Here is a 10543-nt window from a genome sequence, read left to right on the forward strand (position 1 = left end):
TAGATGGACAATGCTTGTGTCAGGAGGAGAATGGAACATCTCGCCATTTTGCAGCTTTACACTATGCCAGCAACAGCTTCACCAGTACTGGGACTGAATGTATGTCAAAAACTAGGATTGATCAAATGAGATGCTGAAGTAGATAGAAATGAGAATCAGATTGTAAAGGAATCAGTTCTGAAAGATTCTTCTTCTTCTGTGTTTGGTACTCCAGGACTCCTAAAGATCATGTCTATCAAATCGAATTGAAAGAAAGTACTGTTCCGTATTCAGTCTTTGCTCCTCAACTTTTAAACCTTCCGTTGTTGCCAAAATTTAAAAAATTGACTTAGAAGAATACAGAAGATGGGAATTATTCAAGAAGTGGTTGAACCGACAGATTGAGTTGCATCCATGGTGCCAGTTCTCGAGAAGAATGGTCATGTAAAAGTGTGTATTGACTTCAGTGAGCTCAACAAAGTCTATAAGACGTGAACAATTCACAATTCCTGTGGTGGAGGAGATTTTTACTAAGATGCAAGGTGCTAAGTGGTTTACAACTCTTGATGCTGAATCAAGATTTTGGCAGACTCCTTTAAATAAAAGCAGCTCATTACTAACAATTTTTATTACACCATTTGAACGTTTCCGATGTCTGAGATTGCCATTTGGCATTACCTCTGGTCCCAAATTTTTCAGAGAGTGATGAGACAGATCTTGGCAGGGATAGAGGGTTGTAATTGTTTTATAAGATGACATCATGGTATGGGGTGTAAATGAAGAGGAGCATGATCAATGACTAAGGCAGGTTTAAAGAAATGTAAGACCAACGGAATAAAATTGAATATAAGAAAATGCCAGCTCCGTAAGAAAGAAGTTAATTTTTTGGTCAGGTTTTGTCTAACAAACGTTTAAAATCTGATCCAGACAAGATTAGTGCAGTAACTTCACTAGGAAGTCTGACAAATATAGATCAATTATGCACTATTTTGAGAATGTTTAGTTATTTGGCCAAGTTTTTGCGTGAGCTTGATCACAAAAAAAGCAGGTTCACTGAGAAACCCGCTCCATGAGGATACAGACTGGACCTGGACAGTTGAGCATGAAAAGTGTTTGTCAGATTTAAAGCAAATGGTTGTTCAAGCACCAGTTTTAGCATTTCATAGTGCTGCAGCTAAAACAATCTTCTTGGCTGATGCCTCATCGTATGGTCTGGGTGATGCATTGCTGCAAATTCAATCAGATGGAAGAAAGCACCAGTTATGTATGCATCAAGAACGTTGACAGATTAAGGAAAACGATTTTCACAACTTGAATACAAAGCATTGGCTTGGTTTGGGGATGTGACCGATTTCAATAATTTCTGTTAGGTCAAGATGAACTGTTGGCAATTGAAACAGACCATAAATCTTTAGTCGCTAATTTGAACAAGTACAGTCCGTCAGCCAAGGCTTGGTTTTGCGGGGGGTGCGGCTAGAATTTATTTTTTTATATCCGGGAACTTTCTGACTTTCTAGGCGAGGTTGCATTTGGAAATCTACTGGAAAGAAGGACACTAGGACGAAGATCACTGTCTGTAGAAGATGTGCATGTAGACGATGTGCATGTCAAGGACAACGTATTGGCTAAGTCTTATCCAATAAAACTGACGATAGACTGCGTATTTGTGACTAATCACGTGGTAGCATCTCGGCATTTTTTTGAGCACACTGCCGTCTCTTGGCATTTTTCACCAACAATCTAGTAAATTGTAACGAGGGCATGTGATTACGTTTTACTGCATTCTAAAATCTGGTGTGCATCTACAAACACGGGAGGTTTATGACCCCAAACTTGACGCACTGTGTAGTAATGGGAGTAAGAATCGTCAAGTAGAAACCACGGTTTTGCGCCTCAGCAGTCTTATAAGCTGGGATATCGCTACTCTGTTGAGATTTCTTTGCACTGAGTGCTGTTTTCAACGAGTTACGGTATTCCTTTACTTCTTTGTATGAGTTCTTAGTGTTCTCTTGTTCTGTTCTTCTGTAACTTTATCAAATTGATTTTCGAGTTTGCTGATAGTTGTAAGTGTTTTGATAATATAAGGAGTCAAGGGGATTGATGTTGAAGAAGTGTAGAGGCTGAACTGTTTGTTCATGCATTTTATACCTACTCTGCATATGCATCTAATATGGGGAAGAGAAAAAGTGGAGAAACTGTTCATCCTGGAAGAGATTGCCAGTCTTGTGCTAGATGTGGCACCACTGCAGAGATCCAGAAAATTGAAAGAAGAGTTGAAACAGTGGGTAGTGGCTGCTCTTGAAATCAAATCAACCCAAACTGCTGCTTGTGTCACAAATATAAACAATAATCACTCATAGTATTAATTATTATCAAAATATCACTATCACATGACCATAAATTCATCAGAGAGACTCTTACTAGAGGAATAGTGAGTAAATGTACTACAAGTATAAGCAAATGAGATCAATTTTCCAATAATTATAAGGCAAGTAACTACAGTTATTATTAATAGATAGTTATTAAATTAATTGATTAGTTGACTAATTGTTGCACAATCAATATATACTGTACTACACACGTTCAGTAGTCTAATTTGTTGCTGTGATACAGACATGCGTTGAGTATTACATCAGACAATTCTTTTCAAGACAGATCAACATCTAGTTAGCCAGAAGCTAAACAGTAGAATACGCTAGCAAGTAGTTTGACAAGTTGTACAGTGTACAGTAGCCTTACATTTACAGTCACTGCCGATTCTGGCATTAGCATCAGCGGTAATGCAAGGTGATTACAACAAGTGGCATTCGTAAGTGTGAGCACACGGCCGTCTCAAAGAATTTAGTTTTCTGACAACACCGTACGATGATAGCACGGTAGACAAGCTTCTAGTGAGAAAGGCGTCTAGTGGTGTGTCAACTCAATGGTGTTGCAGTGTGTAGTTGAGTTGCCACTTCCGGCTTAGCATGGCGTTCACCATGCAACTTTCCTCTCCCCAAACAAGGTCTCAAATTGCACTGTTGACTTTGCAGGTGTTCGAACAACGAGCCCGTATGTCATACTATGTAACACATGCCTTCCAGGACTGCCGAAGAGTCTTAATCTTATGTATTGCAATACAATGCGTATTTCGTCGTGGCGGAGCACGTGGAGCTATATGCAAGGGTGTGGACCGGCACGCTAGAAAAGGGATGTTGGCTGACGGACTGAGTAAGACTAAAGCCGGGACTACAATACGACGCTGATGACGCTAGCAGGGACGCTGGTGAGGACGCTAGCAATGACACTCAAGCAGGCATCATATTACAAACACTTACACGTCACATCACGCGCGTCATCAGTATGTCAGCGTCACCGACGCTAGAATTGATCTAGAACCTGGTTTACAATATGATGCTGACGATGCTCACGACGCTAGCAAGGACGCTGGCAATGATGCTCAAGCAGACATCATATTACAAACACTTACACGTCGCATCACGAGCATCATCAGCATTGTCAGCGTCACTGACGCGCTCGCTAGAGTTGATTCAAGATCAACTCTAGCGTCCAAACCGGAAGTGCTCTAGCGACTACCGAAAGCATGTGCCTTTTTTTCAACAAATCAGAAATCAAATCCGGGAGTGAAATAACCAAAGTAAACTATGAAAGACAACCTTATCGAAAGTGTATAGGCATAGGTACAGCTGCTTGTGCCAGATCAAGTCACGATAGCTTATAGATGTGACAGCGCAAGAAAAATGCTTGGAAAACGTATCGGAAGAAACCGGGCTCCCAGCAGCACACTGCCAAAAATGTGGAAATGTCTCTGCGACAACTTGGTGCGAGAGGAAATAAAAACCAAATCACAGACTTTCATATTCATGGTATACGATTATGATGAGCAAGCGCATAGCGGATCGTCACTGACACTCATCAAATGATATTGTAAATGATACAATGTCAGCGTCAGCATGTTGACATCTACTCGGCATCTTCACCAGCGTTCTCACGAGTGTCGTCAGCATCATATTGTAAACCAGGCTTTAAGACCAGAGCCTTCTGCGGATTCAATGTTTTAAAGGAGAACTGTCACCAAAATCAACAATCTCTCAGATGAAAGCTGTCACTTCATGACATAACCGTTTGCAACTGGTTACTGCAGACGTTTATCATAACGAAGAAATAAAGCATTAAATTACCTGTGTGGGCGTGTTTAGAACATGGGTGGCATGAGCATAACTCTGATTGCTGGTTAGCAAGGAAGACCGATACTTGTGCACTTTTCAAGGTAAGGATCGTGAGATATATGGTGGGATGTTGTGATTTACTGACTAAAGCAAACTGGGACCCCAAACTTATCACACAAGTATCAACTGTGTCAATATAACCATGGAGCCTCAAAAGGAAACCCTTCTTAGATTAGTTCATAGATCATGTCTCGCTGCATTTTAGGTGCGTTAGGAGCACTTCGTATGGTTAAATTTAAAGTAGTTACTTCCAAACGAGGACAGAGAGAGTAACACTTTGTGCTACATACAGGGAATCGTTTGAACAACTCGTTGCCCATTCTCTGCTTTTGTGGCTGGCTGGACCATAAGCTTCCTGCAGAAAGATACTAGGCCTTGTATCTTTCTTTCAACAAGTTTTAGTATTTGGTGAGAGTTCCCCTTTAAGATACTAATGATGAAATTTAACTTTCAAGTTGTCTGTGTTCCTGGGAGAGAGTTGCAAGTAGCTGCAGCGTTGTCTAGACGACCACAAAGTTTTTCTAATGTAGATAGCATGGTGGACAAGCTGATAAAAAAGACTGTTAAGGAACACGTTGAGGGAATTAGAGATGCATTATCAGCATCAAAAGATGGTCTACTGAGGATTAAGCAGGCAACACGTCAACATTTAGAGACGCAAGAGTTGATCAAGGACCTAGGCTGTCAATGCAGGATGGTCAAATCGTGTTACACAAGTTGCTGCTTCTGTTCATCCCTTTTGGAGCCATAAGACTTTATTGACTGTGGTTGACGGTTTAGTGTTGAGAAGACATCAGATAGTTTTTCCCAAGTCTATGAGAAAGGAGATGCTTAAGCTGGCACATGATGGGCATTTGGGAATAGCAAAGATCAAAAACGAGCATGACTGTCAGTGTGGTGGCCGCAAATGACTAGCCAGTTAGAGTTAACAGTTTTCAACTGTATGACGTGTGCAAGATTTGCAAGTGAGCAGAGGAACGAGCCACTCTCTAGCACTCCAATGCCAGGAAAACCTTGGGAAAGATTGGGTGCGGATTTATTCGAAGTGGAAAAGATACATTTGTAGATGTTGTTGACTATTACTCGAGGTATCCACAAGTTAAACAGCTCACTGGAAATAAATCAACAGATATCATATTGGCGCTGAACGGTATTTTTTCACGATTTGGGATTCCCAATGTACTGGCCACAGATAACGGACCACAGTTTGTAAGTGAGGACTTTAAGAACTTCAGCAGGACTTATCAGTTTATGCAAGTAACATCATCCCTTAGACACCCACAAGAAAACAGACTGCAGAAAAGACTGTGGGGACAAGCCCTGACTAAGAAGGCCTGACATGCAGGAGAAGATCCACACTTGGGATAGTCTGCATATAGAGCTACAGAACATGAAGCCACTGGAGTGTCTCCTGGTCAATTGTTAATGGGGAGGAAGTTGCAGACAACCATGCCAACTATTGCTAGTCAATTGATTCCACAGTTGGTGGATAAGTCTTCAGTAAGAGAGAAAGACAAGACTACCAAAGCAGAGCAGGCGTCAGAATATAACAGAAGACATGGACTGCAATCCTTACCAGACGTGGAACCAGGAACTAGGGTGTTGGTGCATGATCAGATAGGCGGGGAGTGGAATGTACCTGTAATAGTGGATAGCGAGATACAGCCAACCAAGATCATACTGTGTGGTGACTGAATCAGGGGGTACTTTAAGAAAAATCATCATGGCCTTCGATTAAACCCTGAATTGGTGGAGACGCAGAGAGATCATCAAGAACTAATAGTAACCATCAACAGGCACCACAAACCCCGGTCAGGTCTGAAGAACATAAAAAACCTGGTCAGGTCTGAACATCATAGAGAAACCCTGGTCAGGTCTGAACAACATAAAGAAATGCGAACACGATATGGACAATTAGTAAAATCGCCACATAGTCTCGTGCAGCCAGACCCTTTCCGCTGCGTCATACTTCCGGGCAAGAATGGGTCTGGTGAACAGCCTTTGATGTCGCTGTGTTGCTGCATAGCCAGAAATCAAGTACCTACATACCAGATTTGGTTTCTCTACTATCCGAATACCAGTTTTGGTTTCTTAAACGTTTTACTAAAGACCAGATTGGTTTGCAAGTAGTGCAATCCTATCTCAATTACCTTCTCTTGTTTTGCAGAAAACAACTCAAAGACTACAGCCAAAGTCGTTGCTGTTGTGAAATCTGCATGTCTATAGCAGCAATTAAACGCGGCCATGGAAACATTACCGTCGACATGCTTCGATCTCATACAGTCTGTCATGATCGACATCATATGTTGTGCGCTCGTGTCACAACGAAGACTGAATGCAAACGTATTGGACGGATGCGAACATAGTTGATGTAAAAATGCACAAACACACGAGATGATACCCAAACACAGAAAAACGACACATTTTGTTTCGATGATGTCAGCTTCAAGTCCTTCCAGATATATCGCTCTCTCTGGACTGTCTGCTGTCGGTTTGGACGTCAAACAGCAGACAGCATTGAGTATGTTGGCATCCATCCAGTATGTTCCCATTCAGTTTCCGTTGTGACACGAGCGCACAACGCTTTGTACAATGTCGATCGATCATGACTGCATGAGATTGAAGCCTGTCGACAGCAACATTCCTGTGGCTGCGTTTAATTGCTGCTGTAGACATGCAGATTTCACAAACAGCAATGACTCCAGCAGTAGTCTTTGAGCTGTTCTCTACAAACAAGAGAAGCTAATTGAGATAAGATTGCACTGCATGCATACCAATCTGGTATTTAGTGAAGCATTTGAGAAACCAAATCTGGTATTTAGATAGCTGATTTCTAGCTTCTGTAAATGTTGAAATTTTCGTGGGTTAAATTTTCACATCTTTTGTGCATCGTGGACCAATTTGCGGGGTAAATTTTCATGGTGTGATGCATGTCACCTGGTATTCATCCATCATGTGGTCTACACGTATGGCACTGCTGATTGGCTATGCAAAGAGGGGGAGAGGGGGGAGGCAGAGTGGGGAGGCAGAGTGGGGAGGCAGAGTGTGGAGGTAGAGTGGGGAGGCGGAGTGGGGAGGCAGAGTGGGGAGGCAGAGTGGGGAGGCAGAGTGAGGAGGCAGAGTGAAGAACGTGTCTACCGCAACCTTCTGACGTCCTGTCTACCTTCTAAGACAGTTAAGGCAGCAAATGATTGTGTGCCGATTCAAGAAGGTCACCCTAAGAGGGCTGACAGCAAGAGAAAACGAGAGAGTGAATACAATACAATGTCACGTGAGGAATGGGCCACACCTTTGTAAACTTTGTGTGGAGTTTATTTTGCAAAAAATGTGTCAATGACAAAAATAGCAAAAATTTTAACCATGTGAAAATTTCCACATTTACAGTATGTGGCAACACAGCGACATCAAAGACTGTTCACCAGACCCATTTTTACCCGGAAGTATGAAACGGCGGAAAGAGTCTGGCTACACAAGACTAATCGCCACAGTAGAGGAAAGACTATGTTTGAAATGAGGGAAGATGAAATATACGGGACTTGGGTAAATAGTTGACTGATATATCCGGGTTTAGCGAATATACTGGCTGCTGGAGAACAGACGTCACGTTGTATTTCTACTTGTTGTTATGCTTAATTCTTGTATTGCGTTGTGTTCTGATTTGCTATACCGTACTGACGCGATTAATACCCCAGGCCTCGAGAAAAGTCCCATCCCCACCTTTGGTCCAGGTCCTAAGATTTTCACACCTTTTTGTTCTTTAGCTGGTGATAATTGGCGCTTTCTATATAGACTAGCTTCTTTAATTGCCTACGCATTTGGCAACGTGTTCTAGGCAGCTATGCCAAGAGATATCGTAGCTTCACTGTTGAATACAAGATCAGCATTGTTGAATTGCATCGAGGCAATGCCTCGGTGGTGTCAAAAACCGCCAACCAATTTAGCATTGACAGGAAGTGTGTGCGGGACTGGAATGCAAAGTACGAGGAGCCAAAGCGACACGAAGCAACTCCGAAAGGAAAGAAAGCAAGAAAGATGCATGACGAACGTGAACGATTAAGTGTACAGCTTGATGACCGGGTGTATGACTTTTTGCAAGAGAGGCGAAACTTTGGCCTGGCAGTTTCTAACGTCGCACTGATAGACGAAGCAAAGCGAGTTGCTGCAGAACTAAACACTGTAGGATTTAAAGCAAGCAATGGATGGCTTGCCAGGTGGAAGCAACACTTTAATGTAGGACTACGGCGTAAAACGAATGAGTCTCAAGCCCTTCTGGAGCATTATCAAGATGACCTTCTTGAATTTTGCCAAACATGGATGAGACAATGATTCGCTACGACAGTGTTGCTACCGTTACCAACAATGTTCGTGGTGAAAAGACCATAAGAGTACGAGGTAACAGTTACCAGAAGAAAGGCTGCACTGTTGCTCTTACAATTACAGCTAGCGGGCGCAAGCTGCCGGCACTTGTCATATTCAAGGAGCCAACAGGTGCAATCTGTCCACGAGTGAGGCGCCATTTGATGATTCCAGCTAATGTCCTTGTAACTGCGTCAAAGAGCAGTTGGATGACTAGAGAAACAATGGCCCTTTGGATTAGAAGGGTGTGGGGTAATCCTGAAGACGATGTTCGACGTCTCCTTATAACTAGATGAGTACAGAGTGCACAAAACGGAAGAGGTGAGAGAGTATGCAGAAGATAAGAAAACTGATCTCGTCTATGTTCCAGGTGGGTGTACTAGCCTCGCACCACCACTAGATGTTTCAATCAATAAGCCATTTCAGTCGAATATGCATCATTTGTGGGAATGATGGGCATTTGATAACCTGAGAGGCACAGCTAGAGTGCATCAGTCACGGCAGCAAGTAATCAACTGGATTTCCGAAGCATGGTCATCCATTTTACCAGATACAATTGTGAAATCATTTCTCTGCTGTGGAATCTCCAACACTATGGATGGATTACAAGATGATGAGTTATTAGATCACTTTCCACTAGATGAAGCAGAGACGAGACAAGAGGCAGCAAGCTTGCTATTTAGTGACTCTGAATCAGATTCCGAGTTTGAAGGTTTTAGTGACTCAGATTTAAATGATTAGATTCTTCATTTTACCTTGTGACTGCGGTCGTCCACTATGGATGGCTTGTCAGGTGGTTAATTACTTGTCAATTGATTAAGTTAATTACTTCCACCAATTAACACCTCCAGGTGTCAGGTTTTGAGTAAAGTTCCATCCCCTAGTTTACCTTTGATGCTAGCCAACCATGGGGTGGGGTATTAATTACGTAAGTATTGTACTCAAATATATTACAAGCTCAACTGCACTGCAAACATGACACACATCGTACACATAGCTAGATCCACAAATACTGAATACTTATATTTTGAAGAATACCTCAACAGCTGCAAGATCTCAAGAAAGTCAAAAGATAAAATGAAGAAGCAATGAAGCAGTCTTTCAAGACAGACAAAAACAACAGTCTGTTGTTGTACACTATTGCAACACTTGCGTAAATTTTAGAAAGTTGGGCAAGTTGTCAAAGTTTAACTTTGATAACTTCATATTGATAGAGAAATTCAAAACTTTGTTCATTGACTGCCTTTTTCAATTTTACGCTTGTATAAAGTTAACGATTGTGATTAACAAGATATACAAACATTATAAATGTATTTTAGAAGGCAAAAACGAGCAAACAAGTGTGGATGGTTCAATGCTGTACCAAATTGAGGGTGCCACAGCTATCTGATACGGTGTACAATTTTCTATAATAATGAGTTAGTCTCAATTTGGTGCAGTATTAAACCATCCACACTTGTTTGTTCGCTTTTTGCTAGTTTGTGTAGCCATCCTACTAAATAGGCTCAACTGTTCAGCCGGTCGTCCCGCCCTGTGGAAGAGAAGGACCAGCTAGGGACATTTGCCACTCAAACAAAACGCCGACTCCCTATCCTCCAATCAGAGTGCTGTTCAATGTTTGTGCATCCTCGATAGGGAAGCACGTCGCTATTGGCTCCTTGCTAACATAATTTCGCTCTGACGTAAGTGCCTGCAGTCTCGACACGTTGCCATCCAAGTCTACAAACAACAGCTTGACTCTTTCCAGATCTTCTTGTTGTCTGTCTCTTGTTCTAAAAGCACTAGACTCAAAGCTTACCACACAAGTCACCCAAAGGTTGACCGCAACATACGCAAATCATAGCTCTGCATGTTGCTCTGTGTTGAGTGCAAATACCACACTGTGTAAATGGTTTACTCGTTCAATGCATGTAACGTAAGACACCCTGAGCGACTAGAAGTTGTTTTGCATGCGCTGCCTATTCCTCAAAGTAACAAAA

General features: G+C 42.1%; 1 protein-coding gene across 1 annotated transcript in view; it reads right to left on the bottom strand.

Annotated features, from left to right (window-relative positions):
* Positions 1 to 2798, bottom strand: part of LOC134183052 (uncharacterized) — a 6057-nt gene extending 3259 nt beyond the window's left edge. The window contains exon 1 of the mRNA XM_062650498.1: positions 1 to 2798. This exon is cut by the window's left edge and continues 1319 nt beyond it. The gene's annotated coding sequence lies outside the window, so the exon portion shown is untranslated.
* Between the last annotated feature and the right edge of the window lie 7745 nt (positions 2799 to 10543).

This window comes from Corticium candelabrum, chromosome 8, assembly GCF_963422355.1.
Source record: "Corticium candelabrum chromosome 8, ooCorCand1.1, whole genome shotgun sequence".
Lineage (NCBI taxonomy): Eukaryota > Metazoa > Porifera > Homoscleromorpha > Homosclerophorida > Plakinidae > Corticium > Corticium candelabrum.